The sequence below is a fragment of the Pinus tabuliformis genome, chromosome 6, assembly GCF_031772625.1.
Source record: "Pinus tabuliformis cultivar Carrire ecotype Pingquan chromosome 6, CPIR1, whole genome shotgun sequence".
NCBI lineage: Eukaryota > Viridiplantae > Streptophyta > Pinopsida > Pinales > Pinaceae > Pinus > Pinus tabuliformis.
This window is the reverse complement of record NC_142292.1, coordinates 1,697,664,588-1,697,690,205: the sequence shown is the minus strand read 5'-3', so window position 1 is coordinate 1,697,690,205 and position 25,618 is coordinate 1,697,664,588. Positions and strand designations below refer to the sequence as shown.

Here is a 25,618-nt window from a genome sequence, read left to right as displayed (position 1 = left end):
GACTTATCCTAGTGTCTTGATAGGTGGGATATAGAGGACAAATACAATCTCCCTTTCTCCATTGCATTCCTCCCACCTTGAAAATCAAAAGGGGACATAATGAATTTCATATACACATACTTAATAGATATATATTCCCAATCTCTTTCCATCTACTAGTTGCGCCTGCTTGAGCTAGGCTCAAGCAATTAGTTAATCCAGAGCATGCATATCCCTACTTATTCTGCACACGCCTCTGAGTGGATCTCTATATCCCTATAGTTCTAGTAAAAGGGTTTGGGTATGGTAAGGGTTGCTAGCTAGTTTTTTGAACCTTTGTATTTACATCTATTTTCGCTTGGCCTTACCCTACTCTCATCTCTATGTATTCTCAAATTAAACCAACTACACAATCGGAAACTTTGTTCTTGTGTGGTATCTCAAAATACTTTTCAAACATAAAATTACAACATACTGTCACAAGGAGACTAATCATGGTTTAACATATCAAACTTGACATCTTACATTAACAATTTCCTTTTACGTGATGCCAGTCTTCTGCCCAAGCCTTGGAACCATGCCTAAAGGGGTGTACTACATGATCGAGGGTTTGCACTGCCAGTAAACTTAATTATAACTAATTATGAGAACAAGATAGCATTGTTTATATACCAGATTGCTTAAATTAAATATTAGCTTCCTATATGAATTACAGTGCACTGATAGAAACATAGATAGTTTCCAACAAAAATCACCCAAAAAAGCAGCAAAAGTCATAGGAGACACTTATTTCGCTTCTTCGGTGCTGGTCTTTGAAGACCTCCACCATCATCATCACTTCCACATTCATCCTCCTGCACCTCAAGAGTTGCAGGTACCACTCTGGTTTCTTGAAATCTCTCTGATAGGAGTCTCTGCAGCCTTCTCAGAACAAGGAATCATAAGTGGATTGGTTCTGTGAGGCATCAACTCCTCACCACTTTCAACAACTTCCATCATCAACTTCCAGTCTTTAAAATCAAACTGAAAAACAAATTGGCTGTAAGAAGCTTCTCTAGATGCCATTTCTGTAGCTCTGGGAGCATTTTTTGGGACAACAAAATGTTTTCCATTTTCATCGACATTTATTTCAACTCTACCATCCTTTACTAGAAATGATAACACAAAGATGTTTTCTACTGTTTGGGAAAATGATATTCTATTTAGAACCAAATTCTCTAATCTGGCTTGCTTCTGTTTTCGCAAAATGTTAAATATGCTTGCCATATTCTTGTCTGTTTCTGATTTTTCATCTTCCGGGGACTCTTTCACTGCTTCAGGTCGAGTGCTTTCTGTTGGCTTAGTCTGTTTTCTCTGTACTATAGCTTTCCTTTGCTTGGGTTCATTATCCATTGGTCCAAGCATAGTGCAAATTCCTGCCACATGTTGGAAAACAGAAGCAGCTAAAAGCCCAATATTTCTCCATGATATTTGGGTTTGATCGTCATTTCCCTCCAAAGACCTGCTTCCATATGCCTGGTCACTATAGTTTCTTAGAATATCACTACTAATAAAATCAACTGGAGTATCACCATCATTGTTTTGTGATCTATTAACAGTAGCGAGGAGTGTGGATGTGAGATCAAAGAGTGTATCAGCATCTGTAACTTTCTCATGAGGTCTCTAAACAAAATTGTGCAAGCTTTCCACTTTGCTAATTATAGCCTCAAATTTTCTAGCTTCTGCATTTAAAATATTTTCTCTGTCCTTAGCAATCGAAGTCTTGAGGGGATGATAATGGTACCTTAATATACAGTGTTTCACCATACTCTGATTGTTACCACTGCATGCAGTAGCATCTTCTTTCTCTCTCGGGGGCTTACTGTGGCCTTGTTGTGATCCTTTTACCCCACGAGAGGAATCTTCCGGTGTCTGACTCAATGTTTCTTCCTCTTTAACTCTAGCTTGGGTACCAAGCCTTCTACCCATCCTTTCTATCACTTACTTTTGGAGTTGATAGAAATCAAAATATTCAAGCAAAGCTGGAAGGAAGGGCTTGAAATTGAGATTTCTGATTGAAGAACTACCTTGAAATGGAAAGAGAGCAAGACAAGATTTTCGTGTTGCATTGAAATGAGGGAGGGCAGGGAGCTGTGATTTCCCCTACCCTGAGAAGTCTGCTTTGTAATAGAAGAGGGATGAAGGCCCACTACATTGGACATAAAGTCCCAAGACATACGCATTATCGAATGAATTGCATAGGTGCAGTGTACCAATTAAGCATGAGGATTGGGAGAAGTGACACATGTGGGAGAGTGGCCATATTATTGAAGAATTGTTTACATTGAGGAAGGACACCTTTTGAATATGGTAAGAATGTCAATTCTAACATGGAGAGTTTCCAACACCACTTTCTCATCTACATGAGGGAGTTTACCATTTTTATATCTTTGTCTCAGTCCCATGGTGAATATATTAGTGTGAGGATCCACTGTTTCATGATCCATATGTTGGATGCGTTGCTAAACTTGAGTTTTATAAGGAAATCTCTTTAGATATCCATAACATCTCATAAATTTATTTAAACAATTATTGTCTTGCAACAATGTTTATTGATGATAAATTGCTTGGTAATGTACACATGCATAAAAGAGTGTGATTGATGGCATGAATACTCGGCCTTTCAGGTCGAAATGGCCACATCTAAAGATAATATTTGGAATATCCTTTGAGCCTTTCATTGAGATGGAATCCAAGAAGTTGGAGTGAAGACATCAAGGCACTTTATATTTTGACATATTCCAGCTGAATTGCCAAACATGCAAGAGAAACTAAAACCAGGGGTTATATAAGTAATAGCCCCAGTGTATGGGAAATCCAAGCTTTTAGAGGAATATTTCCGCATTTAATAATTGGATGAGGATGACTATTTCTGTTACACTTTGTGTTGTTATTGATATGTTTTGATGTTTTGGGTGAACGCTTGGCCCATCTTCAAGAACATCCAATAACATTTGAGTCCAAGATAGATTTAAAGAGATCATTTATCAAATTAGTTGTCCAGCTATGAAAGACAATCAAGTTTTGGAAGAGATACATTGTAGTACTATCAAAGCAGATTGTGGACCATGTTAGAAAATGGATCAAAAAGGTTTTCAGAATGTCTGCTAAAATTTGACATTTAGCATTGTCTTAGCATTTTCTTATCAACTTTCATGGAGGAAAAAAGTGACAGGAGAAACTTGCAAAATAATGGTGGCCACTAGAATGAGAAACACAATGAATTAGCAAAATGGAATCTGTTGCTATGATGACACATGGGAAGATACTTATTACTCTCAATGTGGTTGTACAAGAAAAATAGTTTTTGCCTTTGAGTATAGTTGATGTATCGTAATGTAGCAGTTGTTTCCCTGCTGCAATAAAACAAATATATATCCATCTCAAGGTGAAAGAATAACACCAGTATACCTTCGAATGATATGGGCTATGTGTTGTGCTCAACAGGTAGGAAATTCTCTATTGGTCATAGTGCGATGAAGAGATGGGTTAGGGTTTTCGTGCCCGTGCTATCAAAGTATATTGATACAAGTGATGAAGAAACATATGTTCAATTCCCTGGAACATATCTTATTTTCATTACTTGTCCAGGATAAATCCACAAACATAGTTGAGAAACGTAATCAAAAGAAAATAAATATATAGTTTATTTAAACAAATGTGGCATGAGCGGAAAACATATGCACCAAATTACAAAATGCGAAAGTCAAAGTTATGTGTAAAAGTTTTAAATTAAAAAAATTTCAAACAATTTCCAGGAATTTTAACGAATGCAACTACCCATCACTCATCCAATCGCCATTCGAGGAGGGTCGAAGCCATCCATCAATATGAAGAGATCTATAAAAGCAAACAGGGACTTTGAAGAAGGGATCCCTGATTTTTCATACCCAAATGTTGCCCAATTATTGAGCAAGGGCCTAACGAGTTAGTGAGGGTTTCCTTTTTGTTTTTGTTTCAATCTATTTTCATGCTTAGATTTTTGCTAATATGATGTCATTGGTGGACCTTAATATACGATGTTGCACCATACTCTGATTGTTACCACTGCATGCGGTAGCATCTTCGTTCTCTCTCGGGGGCTTACTATGGCCTTGTTGTGATCCTTTTACCCCACGAGAGGAATATTCCAGTGTCTGACTCAATGTTTCTTCCTCTTTAACTCTATCTCAGGTACCAAGCTTTCTACCCATCCCTTCTATCACCTACTTTTGGAGTTGAGAGTAATGCAGAAATTCAACCAAAGCTAGAAGGAAGGGCTTGAAATCTATGTTACTAGAAACCAGAAAGGGAAACGAAACGAGAAACGACAACGAGACGAGAAACAGAGTTTGGAGATTTCACATTCAAAAAAAAAGGAGAGAGAAAAACAATACAAATATGAAACATACAACCAAGCATTTGTTTCACATTCAAGAAACAAGGAGAGAGAAAAAACAAGAAAAATATGAAACATAAAACTAAGCATTCATCATTAACATTCTCGAATACTATGGTTCACAGGTAGTTACTCATAGCTTTAGCTACTCACATTGGCCATTCCTTAATACTTATAGTGATCAACAAAGATTCCATTTCTCACATAAACCATTCTTGAATACCCATGTTTGATCCTCTAGGCTGACAAATACAATAGTGAAGAAATACTTAGCACCGAATTGAAGTTTGATTTAGCCTTTGCATTTTCCAGATGAGTACATGATCCCACATACATTGTATATATTCTTGGATGTGATCTATTATATCATTTTCCACACAGTTATTGGGTTATTGTTTTCATGGTTGGGTAACAAGATGGTGGAGATTGAGTTGATCTCCATTGGATATAGAGCCAAAAATAGAGGGTTGTCTCAAACTATTGCCACTTGCAGAACCATAAATACTACAACATGTGTTTGAAGACAAAATCTAAAGAGAAATTTTTCAAAAATTTATCTTTAATCCATTATAATAGAAAACTAATCTTGATAATAATAAAAATAATATATTTTCAATGTATAGTTGAAATAGATATTAAATTGCTAGTTTGTGAGAAAAAAATTGAACTAAATTATTTAACTACTAATTTATAAAAATATATATAACATATCTATACACATTACTAATTTATAAAAGAGATTTGATCCCTTTAGGGTGTTGGTATTTCCGAAATTAAGATGGATCTAGGCTCGTATATATTATTTACCATAATTATTGTTAAAATGTATAATGGCTATCTCATATTCGTATTTGCATTGATTAAATGATTATTATATGTAGTCATGTTTTATATTAATTATTTTAATGCATCCTATATATGGTTTTGTATAGTAAATTTATTTTTATGTTAAATTTTAATAGTTAAATTTAGATATTCTTTCTTGATATTAGTTATTTTTTATTAATTTTCATTTTATTCTGTTGGATCCATTAAAATTTGTTATGTGAGTCAATGTTTCCAATTAACAAGTGTGGTTGATCAATATAAATAAGTGAAATAAATTATTAAATTGTGATTTTTTTAAATTTCTACTTAGTTAAATATTATATATAAATATCACTTGTGGTTATAACATACCAAACCATTCATTTTTAGTTGTTAAATATGATTATGTTAAAATAACTTAAAAAAAAAATGTTATCACCCATGGTTAGAACTTACCAAACCATTCTTTTTTAGTCCCTAGATTTGTTTATGTTAAAATAACTTTTGAAAAAATGTTATGGCCAATAGTTTTGTTATATTCTATGGTTTTGTACTTTATATTCATTTAATTTGCTAGTTTTTGCACATAGTTTTGTTAGATTCCATGGTTATGTATTTAATATTTATTTAATTTATTAGTTTTTTCTCATCAATTTCTTTCATAAATTAAAACAAGCTAGAGAGACCTTGAAGTCTTGAAATGAAATGTCATAATCTAGGTATTTTATTCTAGGCCCCTCTTAATATATGTTTGGTTGTTAGATTTTTGTGCCAAGAGACCCTTTCCACCTGGGAATATGTTATAATATTTGGCATTTTAACTCAGTCAAAATAAAACAAAATCAAATCAAATAAAAAAATTAAAAAACATAAAATTCTCCAGTGCATAGTTTTTTCTTACCCATGGTTTTTTCTCATGTTACTCCTAACCCATGGTTTTTGTCCATGGTATTTTTCTGCAATGTAGCCTATTCAAAGGCTAATAACTAAAGAAACCTAGATCCATTTTAACTCTGGATACAGCATTGAGAGGATCAAATCTTTTCACTTAAAAAGATTTGTAGAGAGAGAGAGAGAGAGAGAGAGAGAGAGATTTGATCTCTCTTGATGCTCGAGAGAGATAGATCTATGTATTTAAAATTTATTAAATGATGGATTTCTATTTTGTATTTTGATTTTTGAGACTTGTTTATATTTATAAATTTACAATTATTTCTATCACTATTTTTATGTAATTATGAAACTTTCCATATTTATCATAGTTGAAATTATGTTTGTATTATAGACATAAATAACTTGTTGCTCTTAAGCTTTATTATTGCAAATTACCTAACATAATCTCTCTTATCACAGATGAGAAAAGTATTTATGGGATAAAACTATTAATGGGATGGATAATAGATAATTATTATTTTTTATATATTAAATTAATGTCTTTGGTTGATGATATTTAATATTATAGATAGTTTAAGAGTTGATAAAAGTTTCTATAGGATGGTTTTACCAAAATCCTTTTCCAATAATTTGAGAGGTTATAAACCAGACCAATGGCAAAAAAAAATATTGTGTCCCAATATCTATATAAAATAATTAATTAACTAGAAAAATTAACTAAATTATTTAACAACTAATATATATATATATATATATATATATATATATATATATATATATATATATATATATATATATATAATACCTATATACATTACTACTTTATAAAAATATATATAAAAAAATCTTATACATTTAAATTTATAATTTTATATAAAAATACACATTTTAAATATTATATACAATCACTAAATCCACTTTTAAATAAAATCAACAAAAAATAACAAAAAAAAAATTGTAAAAAATTAACCATACACTGCTACACATCAATGGCTACAATTAAAAGAATAACATAACTTTAACTAATAAAATCCCTAAATAGTCAACGTTGTTAAAGATATATTAAACACTATTGCAAGGTATTGTCACTAGGGAGAACACCCAACCTATTTGCAACAAACATGTTCCGTAAGCACCTAAGCTATATATGGTTGACTTCTAACCATAGACTATGAAAATTCCTTCAAAAACTATCTAGAAAACCAATGCTTTTTATGATTCATGTCAACGTCCAATCCAAAAGAGATCCATATTGCAAATGAACCAGATTAATGTTTTCCATAAAACAGTTTCAAGAAACGAACCGTTTTGGAAAACCCAGTTTCTTGCATTAAAAAACAAAAACTACCGTATAAAACACCTTTTTCCATATCATTCCATTTTTTATACCATTTTTTTTCAGAAATAAAGACTTCCGTTCCATTTCTAGTAACAGAGCTTGAAATTGAGATTTCTGATTACCGTGAAATGGAAAGAGAGCAAGAAAATCTTTTCGTGTTGCATTGAAATGAGGGAGGGCAGGGAGTTACCCTGAGAAGTCTACGTTGTTGTTTTTTCAGTTTTCTTGGTGTGGTATACTACCAAACTACTATTTTTGTAATTTCTGGTGTGGTATACTACCAAACTACTATAAGAGTTCAGCATATATTTAATATAAATTTCATTTCCAATATAGTAATTGTGGGGCTAGTTCATTTGAAGCTAAATTCTTAAAAAAACAAAACCCAAATAACCTAATTTCAGGTGAAAAAGTTGGTAGATTGTTTGAAGCAATTGAAATCGAGGAAGGAATTAAAGGAGAGAAAGGGTACCTGTGCAAGTATTTTCTTGGGCTCTTGAAAGAATACCAAGGCTTCTGATCCTTCCATCGTGGTCCAAATTTTCCCAGAAAAAATAGATCCATGTTTTGTGAGCAAGCCATTGAAGAGATCCCCCTCAATATTATTTATCAACACATCCAAATTCAACCATGAAAGAATAATTGCCAGCGAATTACTGCAACATTTCATGTGAAAATATAAAACAAATTTGCAAATCAATTTTAATAATGGCCATCGATCTAGAAACCCTAAAAATTGATCCAACAGCCTGTACCTATTTCCATATAGCCATATTTCCGTATAGCCACAAATCAAATTGTAATGGGCCCATGGTCTTTCCTTTTTTTTTTCAACTACTCAACATACATTTCATGTGAAAATATAAAACAAATTTTCAAATCAATTCTAAGAATGGCCATCGATCTAGAAACCCTAAAGATTGATCCAGCAACCTGTATTTGTTTCCATATAGCCACAATCAGATTGTACTGTACCCATGGTCTTTCCTTTTTTTTCAACTACTCAACATTCATTCGAATACACTAAGGTCGGAAAGAAAACTTGTTCTAGTCTTTCCTTCTTCTTTTTTCAGCGACCCAATATTCATTCGAATACACTAAGGTGGGGAAGAAAACACGACATAATGGTCTTTCCTCTTTTTTCAACTACTCAACATTCATGGAATACACTAAGGCGGGGAAGAAAACATGGCAAAATGGTCTTTCCTTTTTTTTCAACTACTCAACATTCATTCGAATACACTAAGGCGGGAAAGAAAACGCCACAAATAAATTTTTTAATTTGGATTATTGTTACATTTTTTAATTATAATTATTTATTTTTTATAAATTTTAAAAACATTATATTTAATGAATATATCAAAATGTATGGAATTTATATTTTCTTATCTTATTGTATACTCATTTCAAAAAATTGTATTTTTTATTTTTCAAAATTACAAAATAATTAACCATGTTGTAAGGTGCAATTTTAAACAAATTCAAATTTGGATTTTATATAATTAAACAAAAAAGCCATAAATATTTTTTATGAATGTTTAATTATCTAATACTAATATTATGGGTTTCCATGTTATTTAAACAAATGAGAATTGGTTTTATAATTATTATGTCAAACTTTAAAGGTAAAAATTAACTTTTAACAATGCAATCTTTTATAACCAATTTGGCTGTGGTTCATTATTATGGCAGTAAAAAATTAATTTCATGAGTCAATTTGGTTGTAGTTCATTGTGAGGGTAGTGAAAAATGAATCTCATGAGCCTTGTCCCACCCACACATTGGTATATTTCCACCCAAGGAACCATTGATCTTTCTCCATGAATCGATAATATTGTAGCAAGAAGCACCATAATGTATGACATTTCTATTTCTCACAATTGAAAAATCACCATAAATCCTTCTACATGAGCATTTTTCTTCCGTATTGTTGAACTAAACATGGCAAGACTTTCCTATGGCAACAATAATTTCCGAAACCCTCATCCCCCCCTCCCACCCCATCACAATATATCTTAGAGTCTGCCATGTTGGAGTGTAGTATCCCTAGTAAGCATATAGGAGTATAGGGGGGAACACAACCTCAAAGTCAATGGGAAGCCAAGGGGAAAGGTTTGTGCATCTAAGAGGGATACCTCGATTACATAGATTTGGTTTTCTAAGCTTTTGCATTAATCAAATGTATATTTGAGGGGGAATTCAGCCATAAAAAAATGCTTGACTGGATTTTCATACACAAGGGTTGATTCTACTTCGAATTTTGATACTTTGTGTTTACTCACTTTAATGTCATTACATATAACTAATAATTTGCAAGTCCTTGTCTCATTTGATCTCATTTTATTTCAATTTTGAAGTGACTAAGCCTTGAACCCCAAATCCTCATAGCTAAGATTTACAAAGTATGCATTGCCTCATTTCCTCTCATTTTACTTCAGTTAAATGGAGCAACTATGCCTTAGCCCCAAACCCACACAACTAAGCTTTTCACACTACAAAATCCTCTCTCTCCCTGGTATTACACTTGGTTTAGATATACTTTTCTTAGAAAAAAAGCAATGTCTCACTAAATACCTTACATGTTAATTGATCATATGATCCCATTACATTTTCCAAGCATTCAAGACATTAATAAAATTTCAAAATTCAATTTCACACTCATTTGATGTAATCACCATGTTCTATCAATTTTAGGTAAACTCTACAAATAAATGTAAGTAATTATTTTGATTTTTTTCATTGATTCTAAATTAGCAAGTGAGAAAACTGCATATGCATCTTTATTTTTAAAGTACAATCATCCAAAAAAACTCTGCAAAGACTAAAGATAGGTTAAAACCTTTATGGAATGAAAAATATTGTTGGTATCCTCCAGAATAACACTACTTTCAGAAGCTGGGTTCAGATTTTACCATAAATGCAAGAACCAAAGTGAGAAGCTTATTTTACAGTTTTTATAACATGATATATTATAAAAAAAATTGAAGACGCACGCAATACCAAAAAGTTTTGTATCTAGTATCATTCCAGATAGAGAAAAGTACTCGTTAGGCTATCTATGACATGAGTAAGAATTGCTACCCACCTACTTTCAAAATCATCATGGACATTTAAATATTAAAAAATGAATTGATTAGGCTACCTATGACTAAATAAGAGTTATTCCCCATCTTTCCAAACTATCATGTGCATTTAAGCTATCATATTTTATCAACATCCTTTCTATGATGCAACACGTTACAACTTTCCATTATATTTATGCATTACATGAGTTGATGTACTTGTAAGGTGCATAAATTCCAAAATAATTATCCAAATACCCATGTTTCCACTAAATTAATTGTTTAAGTAAGAGACACATTTTATTGTAGGAAGCATGCATCAATCAAACACAGCTCTACTCATAGTTTACAAACCCAACCAATTTTTCATACACAAGCACATTCAAGACTAATCCAGAATAACAAACAATGCTCAAAACAATATTCTTCATCAAACATCTACCAATGCATAAACAATGAGGAGACAAGAGACACATAGAATATGTGATCAACCAGGGCCAAAACCTCTCCAACATGAGAGGAAAACTCAAACGAGATCTTCTTCTTATATAGACTTTAGTTGACAAATACCAAGACTGTGGCCTAGACCCTTGCGTCAATGACCTCTCCAAGACCAAGTCACAAGCCTTCTTGATTCAACTTCCTTATTTTTCCTTGAGACAACGATGATCAGGCTTCTTCCTTCAATGAATTGACTATCCTTCAAATTCCAATTCCATGGATCATATCTGTAGTTCTCGGCCCTCTTGCATAAACCTTAGAACGTGTGGTTGACCAACCTTTTGAACCTTGATCTTCTTCACTTGGATGGTATGAACTCTTATTATAATTCAACATGTAGCCTTTCTTATCTTCTTCCTTGATTCGACTTCTTGGACAACAACAAGATCTTCGACCTTTTCTGTAGTAGATAGTTTTTCCTTCCTTCACACGTGTGGATCTATTAGCCCTAAAACAGACCCATAAAGAACACCAAAATCTTCTCTCTTTGTTTCCTTCTCTTGGTTGGTTATCTTCGCACTTTTTATTATAGATTTACTTAACCAAATGTTCTTGTCCAAAAATGGAGGATGAGCTTCCCTATATATAGTGTTTTGTCCATCAAAAACATGTGATAGGACTTGCAATAGGTAAGCCTATGATTACGATAACGTGATGGAACAAGCAATTTTAGACAAAGGGAGACTTTTGTTTAGGGACAACACTAGTTTTTCAATGACTTGGTTGGGTTCCAGAGTCACAAAAAAGGTAAGACTATCATGAGGGCATGACAACTAGGGAGTGCCAAGGTGTGCAAAGAATGCCAAGAGGTGATAACACATGCTAGAAAGTTCCAAGGCATGTTATTCATTCCAAGACATGCCAAGTGCTAAGGCATGCCAAGAGGTGTCAGGTGTTAGGGTGTGGCACCAACGCATGCTAGGGAGTGCTAGGGAAACACAAAGGAGGACTAGTTTCGATTGCATGTAAATGAATGAATAAGAGTGTGTGATAGGGAGTGTTAGCAAGTTCTGGGTGTGCTAAGGAGGCATTGACAAGGTATGTTAGGTAGTGTCAGGGAAACACAAGGAAGGACTAGTTTCAGATTCATGGAAATGAATGAATAATAGTGTATGATAGGGAGTGTTAGCAAGTTCTAGGTGTGCTAAGGAAGCATCTTTGGACAAATTTTGGGAGGGTTTGGAGAAAATTTTGTGTTTTTGTGCAGACCTGCAATTTTTTAGCAATTTTTTGTCTAGCAACATAGCGAGCTCACGCTTTGCTTCTTCCTCAAGGCACCAAATGATGTAAAATCAGCAGTTTTGGAAAGCTTATGACCCTGTCTCAACCCCATTTGCCCACTTTCCTAGTCTGGAGCTCGGGTTTTGAGAAATTTGAAAAAAAGAGGCCAAAAATCACCTTTCTGCCCCTCTCTTTCCATTTCATTGCACACCTGGAGACACCTTGGGAGAATGGCCATATCTCAGCCAAAAATTGGTCATTTTGAGTGAAACAATACTCTAAAGACATCTACACTCTCCCATATTTCCAGAAAAGGCTTCTGATCTAGATTTGGACTTCAGAAGGGCACTCAAAAATGGCCTCCAACAACTCGTTGTAACCTGGAAATTTCAGAGATTTTTGTAAAAATTTTCACTGTGTAATTTTTTGTAATTCCTAATTTGACTCTGGTAAAAGTCAAAAGGGTGAAGTAGATGAATGTGAGGGGTAAAAGTAAATGTAAATAATGGGTGGTTAGTATTTATAAGTTGTTTTTATGTAAATTTGACCTCATTTATGAGAGAGGTTGGAGTCAAAGTTAATTGTAGAAGTTGTTTTTAACTTCCCTAGACATTAGGGTTTGGTTAGAACACCTCATGGAATAGTTCCTAGAGTCATTGATTCAACCCCTAAGAGTGGGGAGATGTTGTTTTGGTCTTTATGTATCAGTTTCTCAGTGATAGAACAGGTTGGATTTCAGAGGAGAGAACTATTGTAGCTTGTACTTGGACATTTTTTGGAAATCAAAGGACACAATTTGCAACTATTATCTAGGAATTCATGTGCAGTAAGTTTGTGATGTTATTTTTTCTTTGTTATAGCTTTATATGAAAGATATTAATCTTCTCTTTCCATTCATCAATTATTCAATGGTTTTCCTTACATTTTATAAACAAAATTCTTTGCATAAATCTCTGTTTTGATGGAAAAATCATTATGTGTTACTTTATTTCTTTCTTAATGAATTCATGTTTCATGCTCATTAATACCTTTCGCTTCTTCTAAACACTACACTACACCAAAAAACCCTAAGATCCATCACAAAAGTAATGCTACCTTTCTCCTTTTTGTATTTTTTGTTGTAACCCTTTGATCCTCTAACCTAGCTACCTGGTTTTTCTCCCTTATCCAGCAACAAAACCATAAATTTTCCAAAACCCACTTGAACCTAGCTATCTAGCCTAAAATCCTTTACATTCCAGTCATCTCTTTGTTGTGATTTCATAGAGAGAGCCCTCTCTGGTTTGGTAGGGATAGCTACCAAACTAAAAGCTTGGTCTGTGATTACCTTCGTCGATCTCCTCATCAGCCTGGGACATTGTGGAGGATAATAGAGGGCATGAAAACTAGGGAGTGCCAAGGTGTTCTAGTGAATGTAATGTTCCCAAGTCATGGAAAAATGTAATTCTAGTTGTAAGGTCATGACTGCCAAGGTGTGTTAGGGAATGCTAGGGCATGCTAACATGTGCCAGATAGTACGAAGACATGTCAAACAAGATAATACGTGCCAAGTGTGAAGGCATGCCAAGATGTACAAGGGTGTGACAATGCATGCTAGGGACTGTCAAGGGAACAAAAGGGAGGAACAAGTTAAACTACAAGTAAATGAGCACATAATAGGGTTAATAAGTCATCAATTTACCTTTTCCATGAGGGTCATGCTAGGAAAACCAACACTAGGTGCCAATAGGTGCCAAGTGCCAAGTGTCAATGCATTCTAAGTGCCAAATCTTCCTCTGTTTCTTCTCATCTAGTTTCCAATAATTGATCTCAAATAACTTTAATATTAAACCATGCCAAATCATACCAAGTCATCTCAACGCATGCCAAACATGCTAATACTTTCCAAGTGCCAACACGTGCCAAGTGCAAATGTGCGTTAGGGAGTGTGATGCATGCTATGAAGTGGAAGAGAATACCAAAGAGTGCTAAGGTGTGCTAGAGAGTGCCAATGCATGTTGAGGAGTGTTAGGGAGTACTAAGACAACACAAGGGAGCACTAGGTCAAAATGAATGGAAGTGAATGAATATAAGGGTGTGTCGGGGAGTGTTAATGAGTGCTAGCTATCATGCCAAGGAGGTAGTGACAAGGTATGCTAAGCATGGGTAAGGCACGCCAAGTAATATCAGGGAATGTCAAGAAGTACTAGAGTGTACTAAGTATTTTCAGGGTGTGCTAGCATGTGCCAAATAGTGCCAAGGCATTCCAGTTGCTAAGACATGCTAGGATGTGCATGGTGCCATAGTATGCCAATATGCGTCTAGGAGTTTCAAGGCAAAAAAGGGAATAAACAAGCTAAAACACAAGGAAATGAACACATAAGAGGGTTAATAAGTTGGGAATTTATATTTTTCAAAAGGGGCATGCTAGGCACACTTATAATATGTTGCAATACAGGCCAAGTGCCAATGTGTGCCAAGTTCTAATGTTTTTCAATGCAATATTTTGCCAAGGTGTTCCAAGGCATGCCAACACATGATAGGGGAGTGATATGCTATGCTAGGGCATGCCAACATGTGCTTGGGAATCCTACTCATGGAAATATGTTCTAGGTACAAAGATGTTCCAAGACATGCGAAGTGCCAAGGAACGTTAGTGTATTGTTCCAAAGCATGTTAAGGTGTGACATGAGTGTTGAGGAGTGCTAGGTCTCTCTCATTAATAGAATTTATAGAGCTTGATTATGTATTAAATAATATAGTTCCTACACACACTAGTGTAACTTTATTTAAAGGAAATTTTCTAGATAATAGACCTAATAGAGATGAATCATGTGTTAACTCCTAGGAAAACTATATTCTTATGACTTGAGGGAAAAGATACACACTAATTAATTCTTAACGAATTGATTGACTATTATAACCACTATGAGCTTGGACACATAATAAAAAAGTCTCCACAACAATGCTCTTAAATCATTATCTTTTGACAAAAAATATAGTAACAATTACATAGCTTCATCAAAAACTCATTGGAATGATCAATGATGACGAACATTTTTTGACTGTCACCAAAAGTAACTAAAAAGTGCATTGGTGAGGTTTAATAAAATATCGTCACTAGAAGTGTCACCAAAAAGAGAATTAGTGATGGGCCTTTAACAACTCTCACCAAAGAGAAAATTAGTGACGGGCCTTTAACGACCCTCACCAAAAGTGTCACTGAAAATGGATTTAGTGACAAACCTTAAAGGACGATCACTATATACACTTACAACAATGATTTTTTAAAGATCATCACCATATGCGACATTGGTGACGGACCTTAAAGGTCCGTCACAGGCATGAAGCGTCATAAAAAACTCATTGGAATGATCAATGATGACAAACATTTATTGACCGTCACCAAAAGTAACCAAAAAGATCATTGCTGACGGTCAATAAAATATCGTCACTAGAAGTGTCACCAAAGAGAGAATTAGTGATGGGCATTTAACGACCCTCACCAAATGTGTCACCAAAGAGAGAATTAGTGACGAACCTTTAACGACCCTCACCAAAAGTGTCATTGAAAATGGCTTTGGTGACAAACCTTAAAGGATCATCACTATATACACTTACAACAACTCTTTTTTAAAAACCGTCACCATATGTCACATTAGTGATGGACCTTAAAGGTTTGTCACAAGCATGACCCTCACCAATGACCTTTTTTCTTGTAGTGTACCTAGAACTGTGTCCCATGACAGCATTTCTATGGAGATAGAGCCAGGGAAGACCCTAAATATTAATCCATATCTGTCAGAATCCCAAACGAAACAGCTCCTAGATGTTCTTTGAAAAAACAAAGAAGCCTTCGCCTGGGACTACACAGACATGAAAGGGATTCTTGCCAATTTATGTACCCATCATATATATATATATATATATATATATATATATATATATATATATATATAGATATAGATATAGATATCAAAGAGGATTGTCATCTTGTGAGACAACCCCAGAGGAGGATGAACCCCGCTCTGAAAAACATTGTCAAGCAAGAACTTTAAAACTTGTTGGATGTAGGATTTATTTACCCCATTTCGGACAGCCAATGGGTTTCCCTGTTGGTGATTGTCCCAAAGAAAAATGGTAAATGGCGGATATGTGTGGATTATAGAGAATTAAATAAGGCAACACAGAAAGACCATTTTCCGTTACCATTCATTGATCAAGTCTTGGATACTTTGGCTGGGAAGAAGTTCTCCTCCTTCTTGGATGTATTTAGTGGGTACAACCCGATCCAGATAGCTCTTGAAGATCAGGATAAAACCACTTTCACTTGCCCTTAGAGAACCTTTGCATACTGGGTCTTTCCATTTGGTCTCTATAATGTGCCTGCAATGTTCCAAAGGGAAAATTTGGGGATTTTATCTAGTTTGGTAGATGACAGTGTTGAGATTTATATGGACGATGTCACTCCATACGAGGACTCATTAGAAGAAGGGTTGGAGAATCTGGAAAAAGTTCTTGAAAGATGTAAATGGGCGCATGTCTCTCTAAGTACAATAAAATGCCACATGATGATGGAGGAAGGAATAGTGTTGGGGCATTTACTTTCAGCTGATGGAATTTGAATGGATCCAACTAAGATAAAGGTAATATTGCACTTCCCGATACCTAAAACACCCACACAGGTACATAGTTTTATTGGTTGTGTTGGTTATTACATGCATTTTATAGAAAATTTTGCTAAATTAGCACATCTACATTTTCAATTGCTGAAAAAAGATGCAGATTTTGTGTGGACAGATGACTGTGATGCAGCCTTTGTGAAGATCAAGGAAATTGTCTGTAGTGCTCCAATCCTTCGAGGGCCGGACTGGACATTACCATTCCATATTCATGCTGATGCCTCTTAGATAGCAATTGGGGCAGTTTTGGGACAACAAGTGGACAAGGTACCATATGCAGTTTACTATGTTAGTAAGAACTTGGCTCCTGCTGAATTAAACTAGACAGTGAGTGAAAAAGAATTCCTTGTTGTCATCTACGCCATCAACAAGTTCTGGCATTATATTACCGAGTATCCGACCTTTGTACATATTGATCAAGCAACAATGAAGTATCCGATGAATAAACCCATTACTCTTGGTCGTATTACAAGATGGCTTTTGTTACTTTAAGAATTTGACATTACCACAGTAAATAAACCAGGAAAGGACAATGTGGTTGTTGATTTTTTGTCTAGACTAGAAAATAATGTTGAAGGTACACCCATAGAATATAGTTTTCCAGATGAGCATCTCTTTGCAGTTTCTGTTAACACTCCATGGTATGCAGATATTGCTAACTATCTTGCCACAAGGAAGGTACCTCGTCACTTTTCATACAAGGAACAACGGAAAATTACTCATCATAGTACCCGATATTCATGGATGGAAGGGTACCTTTTTCACACAACGATTGATTAGCAAATTCAGCATTGTGTATCTGAGGACAACATCTATGAGATTTTTTAGATAAAAAAACAGGCCACAAGCTGCTACAAATGGGATATTACTGGCCTTCTATCTTTCGTGATGCTCAAGACTATGTCTGAATATGTGATAGTTGTCAATGCATGGGACAACCTAGAAAATCGGATGAGATGCCACTATAGCTGCAAGTAGTCCTCGAATCTTTTGAGAAGTGGGAAATTGATTTTGTTGGACCTTTCAACCCACCTTCTCATCAAAAGGTTCACATTCTAGTCTGCACTGATTATGTGACTAAGTAGGTGGAAGCCAAAGTGATTGCAAAAGCAACAGAACAAGTGGTTGCAGATTTTTTTTTTGAAGAAATTTTTGCTTAATATGGTAGTCCAAGGGAGATTGTTTCAGACAGAGGAGAATAGTTCACATCCCACATGATAACAAGGATTATGCAAAAATATGGGGTTAAACACAGAGTGACAACTCCTTACCACCCCCAAGCGAATGGACAGGTAGAAAGTACAAACAAGGTATTGGAAAATATCTTGACAAAAATTGTAGCAAGCCATCATCGGGATTGGTCTCAGAAACTTCCAGAAGCTCTCTGGGCATATAGGAAAACATGGCGGAATACAACCAGGTTTTCACCATTTGAGTTAGTCTATGGGAAATCCCCCTTATTTCTGGTTGAATTTGAGATCAGCATGCTCAGAACAGCTTTGGAAGTAGGATTAGACTTATCAAAGGCCTAGAAACACCGGTTAGAACAACTTAATGAATTGGATGAAATCCGTTCAGTGGCTATCCAGAAAACTACTGCTATTCAATAGCAGAGAATGAAGTGGCATGATAAATTTATCAAGAACAAGGTGTTTCATATAGGAGAATGGGCATTTCTCTATGACTCCCAGTTCAAAGATTTTAAAAGGAAGCTTCACACTCATTGGATGGGACCATATGAAGTGGATGTTGTGTTTGAAAATGGAACAATAAGATTGGTTACAATAGATGATACTCGTACTTATTTCTTAGTAAATGGACACCGTCTGAAATTATATCACCGTCCAAATTCTAAGGATGCCTTCATCAAACATCTCTTTGATAAATCTGGTTTGATGGTTGTTGGTGCAGAGAATGCTCTCTCTGCCCTCTAAAAAAAGAATAAAAAAAATTAATAATAATAATATGTTGTTACTTCTTACTTGTTTGTCTTTTGCAGGGATAATGATGAAAATATGAAAAGGAGGAGTTGAAAGGAAATTTTCCAAGTAATAGTCGATGATGTTACTTTGTCGGGGTTGTTACTCTGTCGTTGTTGTTACTTTTTCGGCACTGTTACTCTGCCAGTGTTGTTACTCCGTTGGTGCTGTTACTTTGCCACTGCTATTACTCTGTCGGTGTTGTTACTCTGCCACTGTTGTTACTCCATCGATGTTGTTACTCCGTCAGTGTTGTTACTCCACCGGTGCTGTTACTCCGCCGATGCTGTTACTCCGTCGGTGTTGTTACTCTGCTGGTTACTTTGCTGTTACTCCACCGCCATGTATGACTCTATTGATTTTTATGGATTCAATTAAAATATTCCATTAATGAGACATATGCGTGCCGCGAACGACCACATCTATGTTGGGGGGTCCTATCATGAATAAATGAGGGCGTACTTAAAATACAATAATGATACATCATTACTAAATCCGATGAGAACGGTAACCCAAAAATATGGTGATTTTGTAATACTGACCATGACGCATTGGAATTTGAATTTTGTACGCCAATAACCTATCCATCTTTTCCTAATGCATCAAAATTAATTACTGTAGTTATTCCATTGTACTACCATAATTTTCCATCATTCTTTGCAATTTCTGAAATCTACTAACCATTTTCACTGTCCTTTTACCTCACGCCCCACCATATTGTTACCATTTTCACTGTCCTTTTACCTCACGCCCCACCATATTGTTACCATTTCCGCTCTCAGTGTGGATTGCTGCTACTCTCTTCCTAACAGCTGACTGCGTCCACTGTGCTGTTACTATTTCTACAACGATGGGTGAGTTGGATGTGTGTCACGAGTCAGAGGATACCACATTGGTTCGCAACAATAGGGAAGTGTGGCAATATTCGTTAAGGCAGGTTGGGATGTTTATCTCTTCAGATTGCAGGGGTTCGAGGAAGGAATTGCAGTAGAGTTGGCACTTAACTTGGATGAAGAAAGCTCACGGGTTAGAGGGATAAAAATCCTTGTCACAGAGGAAGCCATCGCAGAAGTTAGTGGATTACCCCGACAAGGACATAGATGGTTTTCATTGAGAACCTCCCTCTCAGAGTTCCCGGAAGAATTCCTGCAAGATGGTGAGAGCGTTGTTCAAAAAGGCTAAGGGTATGATCAGAATTCATTACCAAATCCATGGGGTGATGTAGCAAGTTTTGTAATGAAATAAATAACTTGCAAAGGGAGGTACACCACTATATTCAAGCATCACTTCAGGGTGCTAGCTTGCCTCCGATTTCCATAGTCAGAGGTCTTCTCATTAAACATGCCTTTATTTTTGTTAAAATGCCTCCAACTGATGGCGCAATCTACTCAACACTCGCGACAAGTTGCAGCAATCATTACCAACCATGGGCTGGTTCAACTATTTGTTACGCATGCACTAGCCTAGTTTCAAATTCTATGGGAAACATTCCAGGAATCGACAAAAGAAGAGATAGTAGCTATTATAGCTGCTAGGGAAGAGGAACCAGAAGGAATGGAGGAGGAACCAACAACAGAGGATGAATATGTAGATCAAGAAGAGCCAGAAGAGATGGAAATGGAGGCCGAAGAATTAGAGCAAGGAAGGGAGCTTGAAGTGGAAGAAACAGTCGAGGCTGTTACACAAGAACCAGCCTCGACTGTGGAGCCGATGGAAGAAGAGGTACCGGAGCAAGGAAGGTTGGAGATGGAAGAAATTGTCAGTATCACAGTCGAAGCTGTACCACAAGAACCAGCCTCGACTGTGGAGCCAATGGAAGAAATTGTCAGCACCATGGCCGAGGTTGTTCCACAAGAACCAACCTCGACCGTGGGGCCAATGGAGGAAGATAGACCAGGGGAGGAAAGAGCTGAAACAGAATAATTTGTTAGTGCCACAACCGAGGTTGTTCCACAAGAACCAGCCTCAACTGTGGGGCCAATGGAAGAAGATGGACCAGGGAAAGAGAGACCCGAGGCAGAAGAGACCATGGGGCTAACAGAGGAAGGAATTATGGACACAATGGATGGGGTTGACACGGTGATACAGGAGTCCACCTTTATTAATGATGTGCTAGAGGAAACAGTGCCAGCGTCATCTGCTCAGGAAATGTTGGATACGGGTGGTGGTGTCACACAAGAACCACCACCAACCCATTCGGCTCTAGAAAATGTGGAAGAATTAAATCCTAAAGTTGACACTGCTCCACAAGAACCAGTGTCAACCACGGGACAGGAGGCCGCACAGGAGGGAAGTCTCAAGCTAGAGCAGAATTGTTGCCGATAAGGGAAAAGAGCTCGAAGTCACAGCCAGGACTATTATAGACCAGGCAGAAAACATTTTTTAGTTTTCTTTTTGTGCCTCCATTTCGAAAGGGGTGAGGGTGTCTCATTCTCCCCAACGCTTAGAGGAGGAGGTTGTTGTTCCTCCTATTCTGAAGTTTGATGGGTTGATTAAAGGCCTGATTGCTGCTAGTCTATTGGTTGCGGACTCCCAGCAAGACCATCCTAAAGGACAGAGGGAGGAAGAACACCCCACAAAACCACAAGAACAGCAGCTGGGTGACAAAGGCATTGTTCAGGCAAATACCCTGGAACCCAGAGGAGAGGAAGAAGCAGGTGCTTCTGTGACAGGGGAACCAGGAAGGGAGTTTTTGGTCAAAATACCGGTGGATACTCCTTTGGTTGACCCACCACCTTCCAAAACAACCACAGAGTAGGCCGAGGTAATTGTTAAGAAGGAAGCAGTTTCTCCCGAGGAAGGGGGACCAAGCAAGACGGTCCCGATAGATGAACCTGTAGATACTCTCCCAAGTAATCCACCACCTGATGAACCAACTACAAGGCCGGTTGGGGTGGTTGTTAAGAAAGAAGTAATCGAGGGAGAGGAACCGAGGCAGGAGAACCTGGTAGAAGGCCCAGAAGATATTCCTTCGATTAATCCACTACTTGTTGGACCAGCTACAGAGAAAGACAAAGTGATTGTTAAGCAGGAGTGGATAGAACTGTGCGAGCAATGGAGGCCACTCCTTAAGAAGAAATACTAGCTACAATTCAAGGATACAATGCAGTTGAAAACAAAGGTTCAGAGGCTAAGGAAGTATAAACAGTAGGCTAAGGAGCAAAAGCTACAGTGGCCGAGGCAGAAACGCAGGTAGACAATGTGCTGATGACCTATGTTTCTACTCAAACAGACCCTATCGAGCACTTGTTCAAAGGCCATGAATTCTCCTTGACAACTGAGATTCAAATGTGGAAATCCAAAAAAACCCACTACCAGAATGAGGTAAAAAGAGCCCAAGAGTAGGCGTCCAAAGCTATTTTCGAATATGTAGAGCGCGTGGACATATTAAGGCTAAGGTATGCGAAGCAACAACTTAAGGTAGAATAATTAGAAGGACAAGTGAAGGAAATGAAGGCTGACAAAGAACAAATGTTCACTCTGGCACAAGAGGTAATGGCATGTCGCCCTCCTGCTTCTAGCTATGCCTTGTTCTTGCATGATAGATTTCTTTAATTTTGTTTGGAAAGCATTAAGAAGGAGATTAGTCATGAAATTGAGGACGTGGTACAGTTGCTCCGTATAATGAGAATCCATTACTTAGCAACCCAACACTTGATGTGTGAGATCTATATGCATGGATACCTCTTGCATGCGGACAAAGAATTTAATTTGGTCCCGTATGTGGGGGACATTCATTTAAGGCCTTTTAACTCCTACACTCTCAATCAGATAAACTGGCAGCAGGCTTCCAATACATTTGAGTCAAATCAAAACACAAAGCCTCTTATGATGAGAGGAGAGCATGAACGGTCAGTAACCATGTACAGTAAGCCCTTTTAGAGATCGAGGGAAATAGAGAATGGATGTTGAGGACATAGAGGTGGTGCATTGATCTTTGTGTCAAAAAAATAGTCACGTTTCAAGATGAGGCCCTTGATAGTTGCCAAAAAAGGTGGATGATGTTACCCACATCTATCTGGAACAGGGAACTTTTTGGAGCACCAATTTTTTCATTGGCACATAGTTGGGTTCCAAGATATGTGGAATGTGTCCAAACATGCGGAGTACAGTGGATGAGAATCCGGTTTAGGTTCCCCATCATTTGGTTAGCAGCAGAGCACTATACCCCAGCATATAATGTACCAGATGATTGGTGGAAGGAAGCCATTCTCTCAGAGGGATACAAGGTCCCAAGAACAAACATGGTAGAAGAATATGATCTCACCCAGCTCCGCGAAGATCACAGCTGATCTAAGCCAGACCTGCAGAGGTGACGAGCTGCATGAGGGCATGCAAAAGGCTACTTGGGGGGAGGTGTTGGGCACCAAATTTGCTTATCTTTTTCTCACATTCCACCCATCCTTTCATCCTTTTTGCACTAATTAAAATGCATTTATTATGATAAACCTATGAGGTAACCCTCCTTTCTTATGTCTCTTGGAATATTTAATTGATGAAGTAAAGTCATGGGGTTTTGCCTATGTGAACTACTAAAACTTGTTATGTCCGTAGATTCCAGTGAACAAATATCTCTTTCACAACATGTAGCAGCAGTTCCGCAATTCACAACAGCTGTTCGACAACGCTGAGACAACATAACCAACTCGCAGCTGTTTTCAAGCCTATTTTGGATCGTTTCTGTTCTTGCTCTCTCAGTGACTAGTGATGTTCTAAACTGTTGTATATTTTTGGCATTTAGTTGCCAGGTTTTGCGGAAATATGTTATTACCCATGTATTGTATAAAATGGGTTTTATTCCTATTCGAAGGGTTAGCTGTGCATAGATATGTATTATAACAGCTTCTTCACAGATTAATAAAATACAAGCAATTTTGTTGTTCTATCTCTAGCTGTAATTTAACGCAGCCCTGATCAGAGAGCTGGGCCTGCTCTTCTGATCAGGTGCTACGTATTTTCTTTTATGTATGTTGTTTTACTTCTTGTGTTTATTTCTTTATTGTTGTTACAGATTTCTATAGATATTGTTGTGAATTCCTTTTAAGTTCTATGATTTAATTTCTATTACTGTTACAACAATGTGTTGATTTCTTAATCACGAATCCTTGGTTGATGTCAGGTTGTAACCTTGCCCCTGCATATACCTTGTGCGTTACCTTGAAATTTATACGCACTCGAATTGATGAATTAATGTAGGAAAGGGTTGAATATTTTATTCACACTCAGACACCAACAAATAGGTAACTTAGGAAGGATCCCTAATGTTTGACTGGTTCCTCTGTTAAAAGCTAATAGATTATGGGTGACAGGGACAAGCTACCGACAACCTAAATCTTGCAAAGCAGTTGAGGACAGAATGCTAACAAATGCACCCTCATCTATGACTATGTTAGGTATGACCATATGGTAAGCATGTACTGTAATATGGAAAGGCACATAAGATGAAGACGGTATCTTGCTAGTCAACTCCAATCAAAAGAAGTGACTAAACTACTCGGAGGGGGTGTCGTAGGAACGCGAGAGTTTCCCTCTTTCTTGATGGGAACAGGAGAAATTCTCCCATGCACCTTGGGAATAAGAGGATTTCCTTCCAGTTCATTCGAAACTAAAGAAACCAGAAGAACTTGAGCAATACGGGGTTCACTCTCTACCTGAAAGGTATGGTTAACTAAAGGCGGAGTCAAGTCTACCGGTTCCTCAACCAATGATTGGTCGAGAACGAACTCACGAGACTCACTTTCAGAGAGAGTGGGGTTGACCAAAGATGACTTTTGATCAATCATTTGATCAACTAGCAAAGGATTAGGGTAAAGATTTCAATACCCAATCAGAAGACAAGGTTGAGAAGCTTTAAGGTTTTCCAAGGTTTTCCAAGTCTTTGGAAGCTTCATCCACAAGAGGACAAAGGTGAATGGGATGATTACCTTCACACAACTTACAAGGAAATTTAGCTTTTCTATTTTTCCCATGAACGTTACTGTCACTAGTTGAAGTTTTATTACCAGCATGATCTCGAGAGGCTGCTGACAAAGGTCAATGTGAACTTGGGGACCACACTTCTACAACCTTGGGAATACCAGGAAAATTCCGAAGAAGGTGGTCATCCTTACATAACATGCAAGGGACTTTTACTTTTGAGGGCTGGTTGGAATATTTATCTACATTAGTTGCATCAGTAACAATAATTGTTTGGTTACTCCCTTGCTTATTTTTCTTCTTCTTCTTCTTAGCTTCCTAGTTACTAGAATCTAGGCTTTCACTAGGCAAAGAGGAAGAATGGGGTGAAGAAACAGGCGAAGAAGGCAACGGGTCAATTGTAGGATCAACATGAGGTTGATGTTGTTCAGGTGGAGGAGAACTTGGTTGAAAAGAAGTTTGGACACTCGGAATCAACGAGGTTGAAAATAACCAAACTGACAGACCAATGATCAATCTAAGAAGGGACAATGTTGCGATATAAGGAGCACTAGTATTTCCAAAAGAAGGAAAAGGATTAGGATTCCCGTCAGAGGGGTTTCCTTGACTGGTAGACTCAGGAAATGTTTCCATTTGTATCAACCTAAGATCTACAAAGGAGTATTTCCAAAGGAAGGATGTTGTTCCGCGATCAATTAAATGATTTTAGAACTTTAACAAAAATAAATCAAAAAGGGGTAATCTAGGAAAGATGGTTTACCAAGTATCCATGAAATGCTATATACACCTTAGCCGAAACCAAGGACTTAACATACGATGGTCAATCTCCATGAATGTTGTGT

General features: G+C 36.7%; 1 pseudogene; it reads right to left on the bottom strand.

Annotated features, from left to right (window-relative positions):
• Window positions 1–840: 840 nt before the first annotated feature.
• Window positions 841–19,576, bottom strand: LOC149265510 (non-structural maintenance of chromosomes element 4 homolog A pseudogene; annotated as a pseudogene).
• Window positions 19,577–25,618: the final 6,042 nt, after the last annotated feature.